Source organism: Dermacentor variabilis, chromosome 4 (assembly GCF_050947875.1).
Source record: "Dermacentor variabilis isolate Ectoservices chromosome 4, ASM5094787v1, whole genome shotgun sequence".
NCBI lineage: Eukaryota > Metazoa > Arthropoda > Arachnida > Ixodida > Ixodidae > Dermacentor > Dermacentor variabilis.
In genome coordinates this window covers 205,819,111-205,841,985 of record NC_134571.1, presented here as the reverse complement: position 1 = coordinate 205,841,985, position 22,875 = coordinate 205,819,111, and the positions used below count along the sequence as shown (strand labels likewise).

Genomic DNA, 22,875 nt, shown 5'->3' with positions numbered 1-22,875 from the left:
CCAAACCCGATAAGACCCCAAGCGCCATTGGCCACCTGCGCCCCATTTCTTTAACATCATGTCCGGGAAAGATTATGGGACGAATGGCTCTAACACGACTCCTATGGTAGCAGAAATGTTGCACTTCTGTCGATCCTCGAGTCATTGGTTTTCGAAAGCACATGTGCACAAAGGATGCGATGCTTGCCATACAAGAAATATACAGAGCACAGAGCAGCAGCCAACTCAGAGCCGTAGTGGGGTTGGATATCAAAGGAGCATTTGATAACGTTACCCATCAAGCGGTACTCGAATAATAATAATAATATTTGCGGTTTTACGTGCCAAAGCGGTACTCGAAGGACTGCAAACCATGCCACCAGGTCAAAAGCTTTACAACTACTTCAAAGGGTTTCTTACAAACCGCACATTTACCGTGAAGGTCAACGAAGAAGAGTCCGAAAAAGGGTACCTGACAAGAGGTGTACCCCAAGGGTCGATTCTTTCACCTACACTATTCTCGCTAGCATTAAGCAAGCTGCCAACTCTCTTGAGGCGTGTAGAAGACCTTCACTTTACAATTTATGCGGACGACATTACGCTCTGGGCCAGCAGAGGATCTCCAGCTGAAATTCCAGAGACACTGCAAACAGGTATTAATGTCACGGCGCTATACCTTCAAGAAAGGGGCCTCGCCCTGTCCAGTGCCAAGTGCGAGCACATAGTGGTAACCAACCAAAGAGAACCGCGGGCAGAAGAGGAACGAAAACTAATAACACAACAAGTGAACAAAGATATTGTCCCGAGAAAAACGCATATGAAAGTCCTGGGCTTTTGGCTGCAGGGCAATGCTAAGGCGGACGTTTGGATGCGGCAAACAATTCGGCAGCTCCATAAAGTCAAGAGGCTACTTACAACAAAAACACAAAGGGTGAGGGGTATCAAAGAGCACCACTTCAGAAGACTCACCATGGCCCTGGCTATACCTCAAATAATGTACCAATATCCATACTTACAAGTCACCAAAACACAAAAAGGCAAACTTGAAACCATGCTCCGGCAGATAACGAAAGTTATTCTAGGCACCCCTGCATATTCGCGATCCAACCGAGTTGATGAGACGGCAGCGCTGCCTGAACTGGATGAGCTGAAACAACTCCACCAAGAGGCACAATTTAGTCGTCTGAAGCCATCTAAACAGGGACGGGCATTTATGCGTGCTCTAGGCTACGATGTCCCACAATGTCCAGACAGGGAACAACAATATCCCCTGTGGGACACGCTAGACCATACTACCGTCAACCCAATACCTCGAAATATGGGGGCAGACACACAACCAGAATGACGACAAAGTCGAGCACTACACCTCAACGACGACACCGAAGACTGGATCCTATACACGGACGCCTCTCCAAATAATCGAGGCTTCCGCACAGGGGTGGCAACCGATTCTACACCTTTATCCTGGGGCCTACACTGCAATATTACGTCACAACATAAAGCGAAACTTACAGCTGTCGTGGAAGCCACGACCATGCCAAATCCACGCGAACGAAATCTGCTCATTCGAACAGATAGCCAGGCTGCCAGGGCACTCGCAGCCAGAAGCGTTTCCGCGGCACTACACTCAGCATTAACAACGCACCTCAACGCACACCCTAACAATAGAATGCGCATTCAGTGGAGTCCGAGTCACACAGGGAACGAAGTGGCACATGCCACATCCAGCGCAAATCTCCCGGGACCTCCTCTGTGCTGGCCGGACCCACTGAGTCTGAATGAGCAATATGCCTTCGCGCGGGCGGAAAGGCGCGAAAAACTTAACGATTTACTAAACGACTCCATGAAGTATCCAAAGCGGATACACACATGCATCGAAGAGACGCGGTACTATGGAGACGTTCACAGACGCACTCTCTCTTGTCCCCACACCTCCAACACTACATACAAGGATTACCTGGTAAACCTTGTTGCATGGCATGTGGCGGCTTCCCGGATAATGCTCACATGCTGTGGAATTGTCCGGGAAGCCGTCTCGCTATTCAGGCTAGCCTTGCCAAACTCTCACCCACCCGTAGACCAACGACACTTGAGGAGTAGCTGGCGGACTCCTCCTCCGACTACATACGTGCCATGATCGAGCTCATCACGACGTTCGGCTTGGCAAACAACTAGAACAAAGCGGGCGAACCCGGACCGGGGTTCATGAATAAAGTTTATTCTCTCTCTCTCTCGATGAGTTCCGCGTTCTCGTCCGTCTTTCCCAGCCCGGTAGCCGACGCGTAGGTACGGACGCAGTCAGCGTCCGAGTGTCCGTAGCGTCTGCACTTCGAGCACCTGGACACCTTGCAGTCGCGGCGAACATGGCCCGTGCCATAGCAGCGCAGGCACTGCATCGGCCGCCCGGGTACCACCACAAGGGCCAACTCACCGGCGACTCGAAGCTGGTGGGGCAGGTCGTCCACCTTCATTCCCGGCTTGAGCTTGAGCATCACTGTTTTCGTGGTTGAGCCATTCTCTCTCATGCCTTGGACACGCCAATGCTCCCGCGTCACCTCGGTTACGTTCCCGAACGCCGCAAAAGCAGTCCGGGTGTCTTCATTTTGCACTCCGTGGAGCATCCAACGCAGGCGCAGTATAACCTTCTGGTCCTCAGGGTCAATAACAGTGCAGCGGCGGTCTTTAACTTGCAGCTCCTTGAAATCAGCCAGTTTCCTTGTGGCTTCCGCGCTGTTGAACGTCACTACCCACACATGGGTGATCTGCTACGCTCGCAACGCCACGACCTCGGGGAGCACACTAGAGTTGGCGAGGGCGTCTCGGAAATCTTCGACCCTGTAGGGCCTCACCCACACGCCGCCGTGCAAAAACAACGTGTTTAAAACAACACGACCGGTGGGCAGAGTTTGCAGCACGATCTCGTAGTCCTTTTCGTCTTTGACGCTGCTCCTGTTTCCGCGGTCGTCAAGGGCCCCAAACGCCGCTCCAGCGGAGCTTATGATCCTGCGAACGTTCGATAGCGCGTAAGGAAGTAGAAAGCGTAAGGAAGTAGAAAGAGGCCGATGGCAAGGATGCGTTGTTTACGACTGCACCTGTATCGTGCTATGTTGTGCAGTCGCCGGATGTATTGCTAAAGCACGTACGCGGCAGTCTTTCCGTGAACAATACACGCACGCGTCGTGTACGTTCATTACTCCGTTTGTGGTTGTTCGCTGCATGCGTGCGTTCTAGTCGTGCTCACAAAAACAAGAGGGCGAGCTCAACATTTTGCGCGCGTTGCAGCCCACAAAGTGCGACTTTATTGATGTGTTGTCATTGAGCTGTATGTATGCCGGTGTGATAGGTAAGCGATTAGAAGCTTGCGCGGCTAAATTTTGCATCATTACGTATACTGCTTACCACAGTCATCATTCCGCGTACAATATCGCGTAGTGGCCTGCATATTGTTTTTGCACTTCGGCGTTAGCTCTAGCAGCAGGCTCCAGTTGAACCTAAGTGACAATAAATGTAACCACTCACACGTTAGTGTAAAAGAAAAAAAAACGTCACAGAAGCACGCAATAAAAAAGCAAAAACAAGGGTGCCATCAGCACTCGGTGTTCCCTGGTGGTCTCCCTCCCAAGTACTGACCGATCCCAATGCTAGTTAGCTTCGGGGATCGGACGAGAACCGGCGTGTGCAGCATGGTATGGCAGATTTCTGTTTCTTTATTGCCGTCTTGGACGTGTAATAGAAAGTAACATATGGTAAAACACTTCACCCACACTTGGGCTGAGGCGAGTGGTGCTAAAATCTTTTCATTTGTGCTAAATCATCAAGCAGTGATATCCACTCTGGTGGATCAGCCTGAGCCCTGAAACATTCGCGATGATAAACAACATTTTCGATGAAGTTTTTACGTGTGGAACTAATATTTATATCAGCATGTCGCACCTGCATTCGCGTTTTTCACAAACTGTGGAGGCCAAGAAGCATAATTAAATCGTAGGGCACTTCTTCACTTTCAACTGGTAAGTACTGGCAGCCGTAAGGATTTAAAGGGAGTTCCTTTTTAAACGTCCTCTGAAGGATATCCCAATAAAAAATTGGATCGCAACATTCTAGGAAAACATGTTCCACTGTCTCGGGCTTCCTGCATAACAAGCAGTTAGCCCTTTAGGGCACGAATAGCCCTTTATCATGCAGCCAGGTTTTAACAGGCAGCGTACCGGAATGCAGTTAAAAAAATAAGGGTTTGACCACAGGTCTAACGGGCATGTTCTTAACTCTTTTAAAGATATCTTGCCCTGGGCCTCCAAAGTGTGGTGTCCGATAGGTGGGTACCGGCAACATCACGTCAACCAGCGCTTTGTACAGCTTTTTCTTATTAACATTACATAGGTATTCAGGGCTGAAACGTACTTCCAACATCTTGCACGAAAGAACAACCTCGCGCATGTATCCTGTCACAGCACCACAGATGTTATCACAGGAGACTACGCTTCCAGTCTCTGTAGGCGCACTTGCATAACAGTTCTTAGAAATGGATCACTTTGATCACGTAAAAACATAAATCGCGAGACCACTTGACGCAAAAAAAGATGCGCCAGGCCAAGGCCTCCGCTTTTATCGGACACAAACAGGTTAGTTCGGCTGGTTCTTTCCCAGTTGGACGCCCAAATAAAAAGAGCAAACACATGATGCATCTTTTGAATAGCTGTTCGTGTCGCACACAGCACATTCATGACATACCAGAGCTTCGAAATCAAAAAGACATTACAGATAGAGGCACGGGAAAACATTGATAGCTGTCTTGCGTGCCACGCGACCGCTTTCTCTTTCATTCTCGAAGTTTCTTCTTTCCAGTACGAGCTGTGATCCCGATAACAATCCAGGGGCACTCCTAGATACCGCGTTGGCAAGGTGGACCATCGAAGCCGAGAAAAACAACCCGGTGTGACGTCCCATTCGCCATGCCGAAAACTGGAACTTTTTCCCCAATTTATCTGACTTCCAGTCTGAGCGCAGAATTTTTAGACCACACTCGTGACTTCACAGATGCTCTGTGTATCAGCGCAAAACACCGCTATATCGTCAGCATACGCGATTATTTTCACGTGTGATGACTGCAGTCTGTCTGAAATTCGGTCAGAGTTGATAATTGCCAGGCATAGCGGCTCTAAATACACTGCAAAAAGCAAGGGGAAAGTGCGCATCCCTGCCTTACTGAAAAACGTACAGCAAGTTTGTCAGTGAGATCGCCATTATCTATAATGCAGGTTGTACAGTTCTTGTATGCCATTTTAACGCCCTCTACGATAACGTCGCCTAGTTTGGAATGTTCCAGGATGGCAAAAAGAATTTCGTGGGGGCACAGTCAAAGGCTTTTACCAAGCCGAGCTGCATAACTGCTATCTGACCACCAACTGCATCAACACACTCTAATACGCTGCGTGCGACATGTATATTTGTGGCGATGCTACGTCCTTCAATTCCACACGTCTGGTGAGACCCTACCAATTTCGGGATCACAGACTGCAGTCTTTTTGCTAAAACCTTCATAAATATTTTGTACTGGACGTTGGTGAGACTTATCGGTCGATGTCCCGACCAACAGTCGTTCTTCCGGATCATCAGTCTTGGGAATTAAAACGTTGTGGGACGTATTGAAAGACAATGGAACCTGTTTGCGTTCATAAGCCTCAGTTATCACATGGAGCATGCACTGTGCAACAGGAAGCTTAAAGGTTTTATAAAAGGCCGCATTTAGCCCATCTGGCCCAGGAGCTTTCCCAGATGGTAGGTCGTCTATTGCTTTTTCTATCTCCTGTAAAGTTATAGGCAGTTCAAGGCGTTCCTTAATTTCGTCATCTAGTGTTGACACCAGTCTTAAAAAGTCTACATGAAAGCCTTCTATGGTCTCTAGCTTATTGCTAAAAAGTTCCGTGAAATGTTCGGCTATAGCGCTCTGAATATCTCTCGCATCTTCCGAAGTCCGGCCGTCATATCGGATGCTCCTAATTTCTTTCTGGCAAGCGTATCTTTTCTCGTCTGATAGCGCTCGTTGTGTTGGCGTTTCGCCAGCCCCCAATTTTTCAGACCTTGCGCGTATGACGGCGGCTCTATATCTTTCGGCGTCAATTCCTTCGAGCTGGCATTTCATTTCCCGTATTTCTTTCGTCAAAGTTCCCGGCGCGCTACTTTCCATGCTCAGCATCCATTCTAGTTGGCCGTTCATTTCTTTTTCTTTCTCTTTATAACGAGCTACGCTTTTCTTTTCTATTGCTTTCATTTTCGCCCACTCTTCGAACCCCTCCCATTCAGTTGCAAAACTAGCTGGCTGCGCGTCTAGCAGTTTGTATAGCTTGGTCTTGACGTGTACAATGAACCCTTCATCCTCCAAAAGCTTTGCGTTCAGTTTCCATAAGTGCCAGTTAGAGCGCGATTTCCTGCCCTTCATTCCGAAAGTCACACTCACGAGGCAATGATCACTGAAAGGCACGGGTTTAACGTCATAACTAGAGCATAGCGGCATAAGATCGACAGATACATGCATCCTGTCAAGTCTCGCATGGCTTTCCCGCTGAAAGTGGGTGTATTGTGGGTGGGTCCCAGGGAGAACACATTGCCAACATCCTCGAGACCATACTCATGGACAAGAGTGTTCAACACTTGAGAGCTCTTGTCTCTCAGCGGCCTACACTTCACTGTCAAATGCGGCGCACACACAGTTGAAGTCACCCAGTACAAGCAAAATCTTGTCGCCTTTCAACCATGGCTCAAGGGATTCAAAGAAAAATTTACGCTGACTTTCTACATTGGGAGCATATACACAAACAATTCGCCACCATAAATTCGAAAAAATGAAATCAGCAATTAAAAGGCGACCACTTCGGCGTGCAAATACAGACTACGTTCACTCTTAACGTCTTACGGATGAATAGAAGACACCCACCCGACGTCCCAACAGAATGACAGACGCACACATGAAAGTTTGCTTGAAAGGAAGACACCATGCGGTCAGTGTGCTCTTGACTCTCTATTTTCGACTCTTGTATAGCAATTATATCAATATCGTTATCCAGAAGAAGGCGATTAAGCTGGTATTGTCGCCTTTTTGCTCCCAGCCCTCTGACATTCAAGGTCGCAACTCGAAGTGGAGTAATTAGATTAAAAGCCATGTCTTAGAAGAAGAAACGCCTCTATCCGTATGGTGCCTACCTTCATGGTTGACGTAGCCTTCCTCACGACTGCCAGGACCTCTTCACACCGGTCGACCAACACAACCGACGCTGACACTGACCAGGACCCTGTGCTACTACGGAGGCGGTTTCCCCGCCTTCCGCGTGTCGGCCGGAAGTTTTGGCCGCGGTTTCAAAGTCGAGAGTCTCAAACCCCCTGCCTACAGCGGAGGCTCATCGCCGCCACCGCTAGGCTGCAGCTTCACGTCGACGTGTTCTTCATGCGGACGTTTCCCGGCCATGGTGCTCGCCGCTTCCTAGTGGGTCTCCATGGTGTCAATGTTGGGGGTCTCCACGTTGCTTTCTTTGGCGACCGCGGCTTTCGCCGCCTCCTTCACTTTGTCAACGTCGTCCTCTCCAGGCTTATGCTGCGCCTGTACACTACCATCTGTTGCGATGGAGGGCCCCGCCTTCTGCTTCACCAGAGTCGTGAATGATGGCTGTGTATCGCGCTGTGGTTGTCCACCTGCACGGGCTGCTTCCTCCGCATCCGTGTCGTCCATCAGCATCTCAGACGAGTCCTCACTGGTTCCTGGGCCTGCAATGCTCGCGTAAGTGCGAGTACACTGGTCTTCTTCGTGCCCGTAGCGTCGGCAGATTCCGCAACGCGGGACTCGACATTCCTTGCGGATGTGGCCCGTACCGCGACACCGAAGGCACAGCGGGGGTCGACCTGGTACCACAACTAGCGCCAACTCACCGCCAACGCTCAGCTGGTGCGGCAAGTAATCCAACTTCACGCCCGCTTTCAACTTGAGGGTGATGAGCCGGGCAGTTGAGCCCTTCTCTGTCATACCTTGCACACGCCAGCGCTCCCGGCCTACTTCGGTAACTTTTCCTTAGGCGCAAAGGTGACACGCACGTCCGCACCAGGCACATTGTGTAGAAGCCAGTGGAGCTTCAGTCGAACGTCCTGGTAAGCAGGGTCAATCACCAGGCAGCGCCGGCTTTTTATACGCAGCTCCCCCATGCTCGAGATCTTCACCGCGTCCGCGTCCTTGAAAGTGATAGCCCAGACATGGCTCATGCGATACGCCCCCAGGGCGATAACGTCCGGAAGAAGCGAATGTTGTGCCAATGCGTCACGGAAATCTTCAATCCGGTACGGGGGGGCCGTAATATCAGCGTGCAAAAAAACTGTATTTAAAACATAACGACCTGTTGGCAGACCTGGCAGAACAACTTGGTAGGTGCCCTCCTGTTCCATTGTCCTGTTTCCGCAGCCAGAAAAGGCCTCTGAAGCCGCTCCAACGGAGCCCGTCATCATGCGTCTGTCACGCTCGGTGGCCGGAAGCAAAAAAAAAAAAAAACCTGTATCGTGCTATGTTGTGCATTCGCCGAATGTATTGCTACAGCACGTATGGGGCAGTCTTTCCGTGAACAATACACGCACGCGTCGTGTACGTTGATTACTCCGTTTGTGGTTCACTGCATGCGTGCGTGCTATTCGTGCTCACAAAAACAAGAGGGCGAGCGCAGCATTTTGCGCGCGTTGCAGCCCACTTAGTGCCACTTTATTGATGCGTCGTCATTGAGCTGTATGCGGGTGTGATAGGTAAGCGGTTAGAAGCTTGTGCGACTAAATTTTGCATCATTATGTATACCACTTTCCACCGTCATCATTCCGCGTACAATATCGCGTAGTGGCCAGCATATTGTTTTTACAGTTCGGCGTTGGCTCTACCAGCAGGCTCCGATTGAACGTAAGTGACAGTAAATGCAACCACCCACACGTTAGCGTAAAAGAAAAAAAACGCCCTAGAAGCACGCAATATAAAAGCAAAAAGAAGGGTGCCATCAGCACTCGGTGTTTCCAGGTGGTCTCCCTCCAAAGTACTGACCGAGCCCAATGCTGCTTAGCTTCCGGGATCGGACGAGAACCGCTGTATTCAGCATGGTATGGCCGATTTTCTTTATATTTGCCGGCTTGGCAAGTACATACAAATATTGTGAAATAAAAACGAATGTGAAAATGTATAGTCGTTAGTAAGACAGACGTGTCATGTTAAAATGGCTTCATCGAAGCCAAACTGTCCAACACTGAAAGCCAATTTGGTGGATCACTTAGCAGTTTCAACACTTCGCTTGGATAATTAACACTCTCAATGAAATAATACATTACTGACCTCGCGTGAACATCAGCATTGCGTACAGCCATACGAGTTCGCCACACACTTTGCATATACAATAGCATCAACATGTCTACTGGCACACCGTCAGGTTCAGCACATGGCAAAAACCTTATTCTGAACACAGTGATAGGAAGCTCCTTTTTTAATGTTCTTTGCAGGATGTCCCAAAGAAAGAGGGCATCGTGGCAGTCAAGAAAAATATGTTCGACAGTTTCTTCCTTGTTACATATAAGACGGTTGTCTGACCATGGGACAAACAAGCCCTTGCTTCTTAGCCATGGCTTAACAGGCAGTGTGCTCCCAAGGAGCGGATTCTGCGGCCCTTTAAAGCCGCGGAAACAGGTCTTTTGCTTCAGTCGACCAGGACTACCAAGTTGTATTGCCTCAACTGCAACAGGTCAGGTTGTTACGGATACCATTTTTCTTCATGCGGATTTACGTGCGCGCCCATACCGAGTGGAAGATTTTCGCGATGCCTTGGAAAATCTTGGAGCACTTCCCGACGCTATCACTTTGGGGGCGTACAGGATGAATCACGTTTGGGCCGTGACATTCAAGAGCGTTGAAGCAATGAAGAAAATATTGTCAAAAGGGGAATTCCGAGTGAAGAGTTGCCAGTGCCTGGTAGTTAACCCCAACGACCAGGGCTTACGAATGAAACTGCACTGGCTTCTTTACGGGGTCAGCGACGATGAAGTGCGTGCGGCGTTGGCTCCGTATGGAAAGGTTACGGAAGTAACGAAGGACAAATGGCGCGTACGTAATATCACAGAAAGAGCATCGACAACCCGCCTAGTGGCCATGAAACTGGGAGCCGGACTCACTATCGACGACCTACCCCACCAGCTGCGTGTAGGAAGCGAACTCGCCGTAGTTGTTGTGCCGAACCGAGCACCATTATGCCTCCGTTGCAACACCACCGGCCACATTCGAGTAATCCACGTACACGACGTGTGCGTGTATTGTTCACGGATTTTATATACATTCGGCGAATGCACATCGCACGATACAGGTGCAGTTGTAAACAACGCATCCTTGCCATCGGCCATACGATGCTGAATACGCCGGTTCTCGTCCGATCCCCGAAGCTAAGCAGTATTGGGCTCGGTCAGTACTTGGGAGGGAGACCACCAGGGAACACCGAGTGCTGATGGCACCGTTCTTTTTGCTTTTTTATTGCGTGCTTCTGTGACGTTTTTTTTTTCTTTCACAATAACGTGTGGGTGGTTGCATCTACTGTTACTTACGTTCAACTGGATCCTGCTGGTAGAGCCAACGCCGAAGTGTAACACCAATATTCAGGCCACTACACGATATTGTACGCGGAATGATGACGGTGGTAAGCGGTATACGTAATGATGCAAAATTTAGTCGCACAAGCTTCTAACCGCTGGCCTATCACTCCCGCATACAGCTCAATGACAACACATCAATAAAGTGGCGCATTGTGGGCTGCAACGCACGCAAGATGTTGCGCTCGCCCTCTTGTTTTTATGTGCACGACTAGCACGCACGCATGCAGCGAACAACCACAAACGGAGTAATCCACGTACACGAAGTGTGCGTGTATTGTTGGCGGAAATTATATACATTCGGCCAATGCGCATAGCACGATACAGGTGCAGTCGTAAAGAACGCATCCTTGCCATCGGCCATACCATGCTCGTTCTGCTTCCGGCAGCCGATCTGAGCGGTCAGCAGAATCATGGGCTCCAGTGGAGCAGCGACAGCGGCCACTTTTTGCCGTCGAAACAGGCTTACCGACGAAGACAAGGAGTACCCGTTTATTTTGCCACAACTGTCGAAAGGAGAGTAACGATCAACACCGTGTTTTAAACGGGGATGTACGTGCGAGACCCTACAATGTTGAAGACTTCAGGGACGCCCCATTGCCGAGGGGCCTGCTACCTGACGTGGTATGCATAGAGGGGTACCACATTAACAACGTCTGGGTGGTGACTCTCAATCATGCCACTGCCACAAAACGCCTGCTGGCCATGAAGGAAATGCAAGTGCAGGGACGACGGTGCGTTATTGTTGACCCACAAGACCAGCAGGTGAAGCTTAGGCTTCACTGGCTGCTGCACAGTGTTTCCGATGAGGACATTCGGACGCCGTTCGCAACATTTGGCAAGGTGGAAGAGGTGAGCCGAGAGCGGTGGCGTGTCCAAGGCATGGGAGGAGACAAGACCTCTACTACCCGGACCGTGCTCCTGAAGCTCAAGAGCGGCGTAAAATTGGAAGACCTTCCTCACCAGGTGCGCGTCGGCGGAGAGCTAGCAATGGTGGTCGTTCCCGGGAGCCCCATGCAGCGTCTGCGCTGATAATGCACGGGACACGTCCGCCGAGATTGTAAAGTTACCCGCTGTTCAAGGTGAGGCGTTTCTGCCACGTTGACGCTGACTGCATCAAATCGTACGCAGCTGTGACAGGACCAGCAGCGAGTGACGTTGCTGCAGAGTACGTTATGGACATGGTCGACACGGAGGATGCCGCGCGGGGAACCGGAGACCTTGTTCCGACAGCGAAAGTCAATGGGACATCGACCGTCGGCGCTGAAGGCACGGTGGCTGATGCTGCCGAGAAGACGAGCAAGACGCTACAGGTCCTGTCTTCAGTGGGTCATGCTTTGGGGGGTGTCAACGACGAGGCACCCGATGACGACACGACAGCGATGCTGCAGGACGAGGACACCAACGACGGTGAGCAGACTGCAACTTTCGGTGCCCCAATCAAGCACCCCCACGACGCGACCAAGGACCCGCACGGTTGTGCAACCAGCACCAGCGAGGGGCCACCGACGAAGGCGCCTCATGGGATGCGGATGGACTACAAGCCAAAACTTAATATTCCGCCTGAAAAAAAGCCTGTTGTCAAAGTGGTGACGGTGACCAACGCCGGCAAGCCGGAAGGTCCCGGAGGCGGCTTGCCGAGGGCTAGTCGTGAAGGGTAAGCACCATGCTTCGGGCCTACTTTTTTCCTTAGTTATGATGGCTCTCTTACCGTCACTTAGTATCGCAACATTAAACGTGAGAGGGTTGGCGGCTAGTCGTAGGCAAAGTCAGGTCCTACAGTTGGTCACTGACCAAGGCTTAGGCGTAGTACTAGCCGTCCAGGAGACCAAGGTTGACGGAGAGGAGGAGACTGGGAGCATGGTGCGGCGTTTCACGACTACATATTATGCGGTCGTTAGTCAAGCGGTAGGGACGTCCGCCTGTTGTGTTTTGTTTGTAAAGAAGTTTCCTGATCTTGTTGTTCAAAGTGTATTTTCATGTCAGTCCGGAAGGATTGTTTTTGGTGATTTTATTTATCGTGAAATTGAATTTCGAGTCATGTGCATATATGCGCCGATTTCTGTAGAAGAGCGCACCTTATTTTTTGAGAACCTTTTTCTGTATATTTGCTGCGATAAGTGCATGATTTTGTTGGGGGATTTTAATTGTGTTTTGAGTGCTCGGGATAGAGCCAATAATGCCGGTATTCGTGATAGAAGCAGTAGTGTGTTGACCAAACTAATTAGTGAAAATTAACTGGACGATGTTTGCGAGTGTCTGGAGGGGGAGCGGGAAGTAATGTACACGCGATTTCAAGGTAGTAGTCACGCGAGGTTAGACCGCATGTACATATCGCAAGACATGATTCCGAAGTGCCATATTTATTCTGTGGCACCAGTATCGTTCTCAGATCACTGCTTGGTGAAATGTCACATAGGCACGGAGAGTAAGAGAGAAGCTTTTAATTGGGACCTGTGGAAAATGAACGTCTTACTACTAAAAGACCAACCATTTGTAGAGGCAGTACATGAGGCCGTTAGGTAGGTTTGTGAGGAAAATAGTCAAACAGCAGCAGAGAAATGGGAATGGTTCAAACGAAACGTAAAAGTGAAAGCCTGTGAAAGATCGAGCTGCTTAAAGTTTGGGAAGGAAACGAAAGAAAGGGGCTTGCGAAAGACACTTAAGAAGCTGATAGCGCTTGAGTGCGAAGAGCCAGGGGCGTATAAACAAGATGTGTGAACCATTAAAGAAAATATCGAGCAGCTCGACAAAGAACGGTATCAAGATGCGATTGTGCGCGCAAAAGCAAATGCCTTAGTAGCTGGGGAGACGCCCACTAAAAGGTCGCTTGGACTTGAAAAAGCGCAAGGTCGAAGGAATCCCGTCGATAAGATTCTATGGAACGGCACAACTGCCGACGACAGTAAGAGTATAGGCCAAGTGTTTTTAAGAGTATTACCAGTCCCCTCTTTGCGTTTCAAGAAGCGAATGTAGGCGAGTTCAAAAACGTCTTCCTCGGTCGCATGCCGCGATTGAGTGACGACACAAAAGAACGATTAGAAGAGAAAATAACAGAAAGCGAAGTTGGAAAGGCAATTGATGATTTGAATCAAGGCAAATGACCTGGACCTGATGGCCTGGGCGTTTGTTTATATGAAGCTTTCAAGAAGGAACTGTCGCCGTTGCTAACACAGCTGTTTAACTATGCGTATGAGAACAAAGCTTTGCTACCTTCTTTTGGCAAAGCGCATACCATACTCCTTCCTTCCTAAGAGTGATCAAGCGGAGAAACTTAGGCTAGTGACATCTTACAGGCCGATGTCTTTAACCAATGTAGAGTATAAAATTTTCATTAAGGTTTCGGCAGCCAGACTTCAAAGTGTAATAAAGGAAATTGTCGCCGATCACCGAACGTGTGGGATCAAAGGAAGGTCGACTTTTTTCGAATATTCACACGATGCGGTGCGTGCTCGAGTGCTGTGACGTCACCTTGGGTGGAGTCGCAGTGCTTCAGCTCGACCTCGAGAAAGCCTTTGATTGTGTCTCGCATGATATTTTGTTTGCCATTTTGGATCATGTTAATATTGGTTCCATCATCGCTGAGGGAGTGCCCTTGGCGTACCAGAACTGCACAACACGCTTAATTGTGAATAAATCATTGGGGGCCCCCATTAACGTCATGCGTTCTGTGCGTCAGGGCTGCCCCCTCAGTCCTCTTTTGTTTGGAATTTACATAGAAACTATGTGTTTGGGCATAATTGAAAATTATCAAATACGCGGCTATAGCTTGGCAGACACAGAAGTCAAGCTCTAGGCATATGCAGATGACATCGCAGTGTGTTGTACAAGCAAACAAAGTGTAACGGAAACGATAAGCGTAGTGAAAAGTTCTTGTGGTGTGACGGGCAGTAGAGTGAACTGGGGGAAGTCCCTCAGTTTGTGGCACGGAAAGTGGCCTTCGGCCCCGGACAATTTTGCAAATGTGAACTGGATGAAAACCCCAACCAAGTATCTAGGTGTTCCCATGGACCATTACAAAAATAACGACGAATACTGGATGAACCAAGCAAAAGAAACTAGACAAAAAGCAGAGAGGTGGAAAGGCATCAACTTGTCCATTTTCGCAAAGGCAACTGTGTGTAACATGTTCTTTTATTACGAAGTTGTGGTATGTCATGCAGACGTTGTACTGTTCAATGGTAAACGTGCAAAAGCTGCACAGAGTGTTCGCGGTTTTTATCTGGGACTCTACCTGGGAAAGGTGTAGCCGAACAAATCTGTTCAGGCACGTGAAGGAAGGGGGGCTGGGCTTGGCGCATCTTTTTGTTCAACAGCTTGTCAACCGCTTTTTGTTTTTTCGCGATGTGCGCGATACTTTTTTGCGCACAGTATGTCAGCTCAGGTTGAGCGACGCACTGCCTGCATATGTTGTTAGTACGGCAAGCATGACCGGAACACTGCGTGGTTATTTTAAGGAAGTGGCCGACAGTGTGCGTTTCCTTTCAGTTCGTTTTTCAAACGATTATCTGTGCCACGTGAAAAGGAAAACACTGTATGAAGATGTGTGCGACATTGTGTTCCCAGTGCCGTTATACAGAGCCATATACAGTGGAGGGCCAGGACTGGACGTCCTTAAACGAGTGAAGCGTATGCAGGCGCCACCAGGGGTAAAAACGTTCTTTTTGAAGCTCCACACGGGAACTCTCTCTGTGAGAACATTTGTGGCAGAAGGAGGCTGTCTTGTGCCGTGGGGATCACACTGCTTGATCTGCAAGAAGCCGGAGAACATAGATCATGTTTTCTTGCATTGCTGGGCGGCGGTTTTCTTATGGGACGTGTTAAAGCGAACGCTGAAATGGAGTTACTGTTCAACCCCAAGGGATCAGGTATCTGTTAATTAAGGATGAAGACGGAGTTCCGTATGATTTTATTATGTTGACTGCTCTCCACTGCATATGGCGGGCTCGCATGGCCGGGTACCACTGCGATGCTGATGCGCGGCCTGCGCGTATATATTTCAGAGAGTGTATGTCGCAATTAATGAACTGCAGAAAATGCAAGAATGTTTACCGGATTGGCTGTTGAGGCTCGAACCTCTGACAGTCATGAAGGAATTTCAATATGACAACGTCAGTCCTATGCGGACGGACCGCTTAGTTGCCCCCCTTCTTTTTCGTGCGTTCTCTTTTTCTTTGGCAGAGGCTTGCATTTGTGATATGAGTGTTGAACTTATATGTTCGATGTTATATCGAAAACCGCCAATAAATAAAAAAAGAACAAGATTGACCATACCATGCTGAATACGCCGGTTCTCGTCCGATCCCCGAAGCTAAGCAGCATTGGGCTCGGTCAGTACTTGTGAGGGAGACCACCTGGGAACACCGAGGGCTCATGGCACCCATCTTTCTTCCTTTTTTATTGCGTGCTTCTGTGACGTCTTTTTTTTCCTTTTACACTAACGTGTGGGTGGTTGCATTTACTGTTACTTACGTTCAACTGGAGCCTGCTGGTAGAGCCAACGCAGAAGTATAAAAACAATATGCAGGCCACTACGCGATATGGTACGCGGAATGACGGTGGTAAGCGTTATACGTAATGATGCAAAATTTAGTCGCACAAGCTTCTAACCGCTTACCTATCACACCCGCATACAGCTCAATGACAACGCATCAATAAAGTGGCACATCGTGGGCTGCAACGCGCGCAAAATGTTGCGCTCGCCCTCTTGTTTTTCTGAGCACGACTAGCACTCACGCATGCAGCGAACGACCACAAACGGAGTAATCAACATACACGACGCGTGCGTGTATTGTTCACGGAAAGACTGCCGCGTAGGTGCTGTAGCAATACATTCGATGAATGCACATAGCACGATACAGGTGCAGTCATAAACAACGCATCCTTGCCATCGGCCAAAGCATGCTGCCTCTTCCGCGAAAGGAGCCGAGGAAGTGGGCAAGCCAGCAGTAGTGACCGACCCGTTGGGGCTTGCCAGTGGTGACATAAGCACGTCAACCAACGGAGATACGCACCCCGAGGAGAATAAATTGCCTGCGTCTCGGGCGAAGGCGTCGGAGAATGGGAAGAGCGTTCCGGCACCCAGGGTCGTCGAACCAGCGAACAGCTCGCCGAACGCGGACCCGAACGGCGGCGGCGCAGTCAGCGTCTCCGCGCCAGCCAAGCGCCCTTATGGCCACACCGGCAACGAAGGATATAAGATGGCAGCCACCAGCGTCGAGGAGCCGCCCGCAAAAACAACTCAAGCCAGGCGGGGCAGTCTCCGGCAGCGGCCTAACGTTTCGTCTGAGAGGCGAACCGGCGATACAGCACACTACGGTGCAAGGTTCGGAGCCTGCACAGGCTGGCTCCGGCATCAACGATGGCGTCTAGCCACGCGCTAGACGCGGAGGGTAAGCACCATGCGCTCGGCCTTTTCACTTCCTAGCGAAAATGGCTCCTGCATCTCCGTTGAAGGTAGCTACACTGAATGTCAGGGGCTTGGAAGGAAAGAAAAACCAAAGTCAGGCGTATCGGCTTTTAACGGAGCACGACATTGATATATTGGCGATGCAGGAAACAAAAGTTGACGGTGAGGAAGAGACCGGGAGCATGGTGCGACGTTTCACGTCTAGAATCTATGCTTTGTAAGCCATGCCATCGGCATATCTGCTGGTTGTGTCCTTTTTATTAAGAAGTTGCTGGCTCTGGTCGTACATGCTGATTTCTCGTGCTTGTCAGGTCGGTGTGTTGCTGTCGATTTCACACTCAGCGATACAGAATGGCGTGTTTTGCGTTTGTACGCACGAAATATTGTAGATGAAAGGGTCAATTTCTTTAGAAGCGTTGAGCAGCGTTTCAGTTTCGATAAACAGCTGGTTATCATGGGCGACTTCAACTGTGTCCTGAGTGCTTGCGATAAGACTAGTGATCGGGGGTTCAGGGATGCAAGCACTGAGGTACTGTCGCAAATCATAGACAAATGGAACCTTGAGGATGTGGCGGAGTGTATGCAAGGCGCGGGTGGTGTGAAGTACACACATTTCAAGCGTGCAACTCATGCCCTTCTAGACCGCACTTATGTAATGCTGGACGTGATTCCAAAATGCAACAGTTATCAAGTAGTGCCGGTGTCTTTCTCAGACCACTGTTTAGTAGAGTGCGGGATTGGGGCACAAAAACGAGGCAGTGCTTTTAGCTGGGAACTGTGGAAGATAAATAACAAGCTGATTAAAGACGATGCTTTCAACCGTGCGGTAATTGAACAAATCGGCAAAATAGAGCCTCATAAAGAACTGAAAACATGGCAACAGTGGGAATTTTGTAAGGAACAACTTAAAATAAAAGCAATAGAGCGGTCTTGTTCTATGGCGTACGAGGAGAAACTAAATGAACGTAATCTAAGGTCTATGCTTGCAAAACTGCTCGAGAAAGAATGCAAAGCGCCTGGTAAATGGATCGATGACATTAGGAAAACGAAACAAAAAGTTGAAGTGATCGAAGAGGAGCGTTATCGTGGTGCGCTGGTCCGGGTGAGAGCGGAACATGTAGCTGCTGGGGAGAGGCCGTCTAAACGAGCGCTCGGAATTGAAAAAGCGCACGCTCGTACAAATCACATAGACAACATAGAATGGGGAGGCGTCTTATCGGATGATAACTAACATATTAAGCGCGCATTTTTTCAGTACTATCAGGCGTTGTTCACTTTACGCGTTGCCGACACGAACACGTTTAAGGATAAGTTCCTTGGGGCACTGCCGCGACTCAACGATGAGCAGAAGGATAGGTTAGAGCTGCGAATAACCGAATCAGAGGTAGAAACGGCGATAGACAATTTAAATGCTGGGAAATCGCCAGGACCGGACGGGTTAATTGCGGCGTTTTACAAAGCTTTTAAGCGAGGAATCGCGCCAATATTGACGTTAGTGTTTAATGAAGCTTACGAAATTAACGAATTGCCTCCGTCTTATGCAAGATCACACACTGTCTTAATCTCCAAAACTGACCAAGCAGAGAAGTTACAACAAGTAACAGCGTACCGGCCAATCGCACTCACAAATGTAGATTACTAAATTTATATGAAAGTTTTAGCGCGAAGATTACAGTCAGTGATCCAGGAAATCGTTGGACCGCATCAAACGTGTGGGATTAAGGGACGATCTATTACGACTAATATTCACGCAGCAAGATGCGTGCTGGAGTGCTGCGATATTACAAATAGCCGCGTGGCCATCTTGAAACTAGACCTTGAAAAAGCTTTCGACTGTGTCGCACATGAAATTTTGCTTTGCATACTAGACCATGTTAACGTTGGTTCTGTTATTCGCGAGGGTGTCGCACTGGCTTATCGGAACTGCACGACGAGATTGATCGTTAACCAGAGTCTGGGGGCACCCATAAGCGTGCAGCGGTCGGTACGCCAGGGCTGTCCCCTTAGCCCTCTTTTGTTTTGCATCTACATAGAGGCGATGTGCTTAAACATCGTGAAAAAACAGACAATTCCTGGCTTTCGGTTGCAAGCAGCGGAAGTCAAGCTGTTGGCATATGCGGATGATGCGGCGGTTTTTTCAACCATTAGGGAAGGTTTAACTGAGGCTATTAAATGCGTAAAGAACTTCTGCCAAGTCACAGGCAGCAGAGTGAACCTAGGAAAATCACTAGGGGTCTGGCACGGAGAATGGCAATCGACGCCCGACCGCTTTGCAAACGTGTCCTGGGTTACGACCCCAACGAAGTACTTGGGAGTACCTCTAGGATGCTACCGTGATAGCGCGACATATTGGACAGCGCAGACGCATGATACACGTGGAAAGGCGGAAAGCTGGAAAGCAACGAAGTTGTCGATTTTTGCTAGAGCCACCGTGTGCAATCTGTTCTTCATTAGTAGGCTGTGGTATGTAATGCAGGTGTAACATTGTGCAAGGCTCAATGTACAGAAGCTGCATCGAATTTTCGCCATTTTCGTGTGGGATGCGCAATGGGAAAGGTGCAGCCGAACAAATTTGTTCAGAGGAGTCAAGAATGGTGGATTGGGCCTGGGACACCTTTTTTTTTGCGGCAGATTGTTAACAGGTTTCTTTTCCTTCGCGACGAGAGCGACCCTTTTTTGCGCACCGCATGCCAAGTAAGGCTCGGGCGCGCGTTGCCAGATTTTGTTTTTTCAACCGAAAAACTCATGGGAGGCATTTTTGGATATTTTAGAGAAGTTGTCGCAAGTGTACGATTCCTTGCAATGAGGTTTTCAAATGCATGTTTATCTACTGTCAGAAGGAAAAAAAAATGTATAAGGATTTGTGTGACGTTGTTCTGCCGGAGCTAATGTACAGAGACTTGTACAGTGGAGGCAATGCTAGGGACGTGTTAACGAGGGTTAAAAAAATGCAAGTTGCGCCCGGGGTAAAACCTTTTTTTTAATTTACAGACCGCAACGATGCCAGTAAAAATGTTTTTACAGGAAAAGGGTTTATTTCTTCCATTGGGATCTCACTGCCTTATCTGCAAACAACCAGATACGATAGATTACGTTTTTCTTCATTGTTGGGGAGGGGTATTCTTTTGGGAAGTACTACAAAGAACGTTAAAGAAACAATTTCCCCTCGACCCTCACGGAATACGGTATCTACCCATTACTAACGAGGATGGTTTTCCGTTTGATTTAATAATGGTAATTGGCCTCCACAGTATTTGGCGCTCTCGAATGGCAGGATACTACAGCAACCACGACGCACGACCAACGCGAATTTATTTCCGTGAAACTGTGCATCGGTTTGTTGAGATTTTGATGGCCGGTGGCGACACCCCCGAATGGCTGTCAAGGGTGGAGCCATTGATGGCTCTAAATGAATTTTAATGGGGCGAAGCCAGCCCCCTACCAGGCTGTTTATTTTAATACGACGTGTTCATTGTATCTTTTATGTTTTGTTTTGTGTATTGCTATTGCTGTTCTTTCTTTGTCAAAGATAGGCAATAAAGAAAAAAAATACCATGCTGAATACGCCGGACATGATTCCACAGTTATTGTGTAGTGCCCGTGTCGTTTTCGGACCACTGCCTCGTAAAATGTCACATAGGTGTAGTGAAAACGAAACATGCTTTTAATTGGGATCGATGGAAAATAATGCCTTGTTACTAAATGAGCAGTGGTTTGTAAAATCAGTAAGGGAGGCGGTTAATGAAATATTCGATGATGCAACAGAAAAAATAACACAGAAGTGGGAATGTTTTAAAGAGAAGGTTAAAATTAAAGCCATAGAAAGATCCAGTTGCATAAAATTCGAGAGGGAAATGAAAGAAAAGGGCTTAAGAAGAGCGCTTGAGCAGCTGATAACGCTTGAGTGTACAGAGCCTGGTACTTACAAAGACGGTGTGCGAAACATCAAGGAAAAAATTGGAGGACGCTCAAGCTTCGCCTTCAAGAGTGGAACGCGACAGCGTTCCCGTCGACCCGCCAAGGGGTGTAAGACAATGGGCTACGGCGCAGCGACTACGCGCCCCGCATCGGACGCGGTGAGCGTCGAGCAACGCAGCGTTCGGCGCGACAACGAAATGTGCGCCTGAGCAAGCGACGCACGCCTGAGCCTTAGAAACAGCTCGTTTCTAAGGCAGCACCGCGTTCACTAGAGACGCTTTTGTACCGCTTTGAAGCATCGAACTCGTGGCTCAGTGGTAACGTCTCCGTCTCACAGTGCGGAGACCCTGGTTCGATTCCTACCCAGCCCATCTTGGAAAATGCTTTTTATTTATGAAGCGCCTGCCGTGATTTATCGCTCACGGCCAACGCCGCGGACGCCGACGACACCGGCTTTTCTGCGACACGAGCTCCTTAACGCTATCGCGTTAAAACTTGAACAGTTCGACAAAGAGCGCTTTCTATGTGACATCGTGCGTGCGCGAGCAGATGCACCAGCGGCAGGGGAGCCGCCCACTAAAAAGGCGCTTGGTCTTGGGAAGGCGCATGGACGGCGAAACCACATCGATAAAATTCTCATGAAAGGGACTGTCGTTGAAGACGATGAGAGCATTGGGCACGCCTTTTTCGAGTAGTACCAGTCGCTCTTTGCATAGCAGGAATCGAATGTAGAGTGTTTTAAAGCGCGTTTTCTTAATCGCTTGCCGCGAATATGTGATGATTTCAAAGAACAATTAGAAGCCAAACTCTCTGAGGGGGAAGTCGAAAAGGCAATCGACGGTTTGAACCCGTGATAGTCGCCTGGACCTGATGGTCTCTGCGCTGGGTGGTATCAGGCATTTAGGAGAGAATTCGCTCCATTGTTGGCAGATGTATTCAATGGCGCGTATTACCAGAAATGTTTGCCCCCTTATTTTGGAAAGGCGCACACCATACTAATACCCAAGAATGATGAAATAGATAAACTAAATTTAGTGCCATTCTATAGGCCAATATCCCTAAGAAATGATTACAAGATATTTATGAAGATTTTAGCTACCAGACTCCAAAGCGTCATCAAAGAAATAGTCGGAGACAACCAAACCTGGGGCTTGAGAGCGCGAATTATATTTTCTAACATCCATAGGATGCTATGTGTGCTCGAGTGCTGTGACGTCACCGGAGGTGGCGTTGCAGTTCTTCAGCTCGATCTCGAGAAAGCTTTCGATTGTGTCGCTCATGTTATTTTGTTTGCCATCTTGCATCACGTTAATGTCGGTTGCATCATCAGTGAGGGCGTAGCCTTGGCGTACAAGAATTCCACAACCAGATTCGTTGTTTATAAGTCACTGGGATCCCCCATTAACATTATGCGTTCAGTGCGCCAAGGCTGTTTATATAAATAGAGGCCACATACATGGCCTCTATATATATAGACTCCATGTGTGTGGCCATTACTGAAAATGACAAAATACGAGGTTTTAGATTAGCAGCGACAGAAGTGAAGCTACTGGCGTATGCAGATGACATTGCAGTGTGTTGCATAGATAAACCAAGTGTAACCGAAGCAATATCAATAGTCAAACACTTCTGTGAAGTCACGGGTAGCAGACTAGATTGGGGCAAATCCCTCGGGCTGTGGCATGGGGATTGGCTTTCCGCACCGGACTTTTTGGGGATTGTGACCTGGATGAAAACTCCCAAGACGTATCACGGTATTTCCCTAGACAGTTACAATAGCAGTGATGAATACTGGGGCAACCAAACAAGTGAAATGAAAGAAAAAGTAGACAAATGGAAAGCTACTAACCTGTCTGTTTTTGCAAGAGCGACAGTTTCTAACATCTTTTAAGTCGCCAAGTTATACTACGTTATACAAGCGTTAT

General features: G+C 48.7%; 4 pseudogenes; 2 read left to right on the top strand and 2 right to left on the bottom strand.

The window, feature by feature from the left end:
* Positions 1-3,560: 3,560 nt before the first annotated feature.
* Positions 3,561-3,679, bottom strand: LOC142580559 (5S ribosomal RNA; annotated as a pseudogene).
* Positions 3,680-8,991: 5,312 nt separating this feature from the next.
* LOC142580554 (5S ribosomal RNA) lies at positions 8,992-9,110 on the bottom strand (annotated as a pseudogene).
* Positions 9,111-10,368: 1,258 nt separating this feature from the next.
* Positions 10,369-10,487, top strand: LOC142580492 (5S ribosomal RNA; annotated as a pseudogene).
* A 5,396-nt stretch (positions 10,488-15,883) lies between these two features.
* LOC142580558 (5S ribosomal RNA) lies at positions 15,884-16,002 on the top strand (annotated as a pseudogene).
* The last annotated feature ends 6,873 nt before the right edge of the window (positions 16,003-22,875 follow it).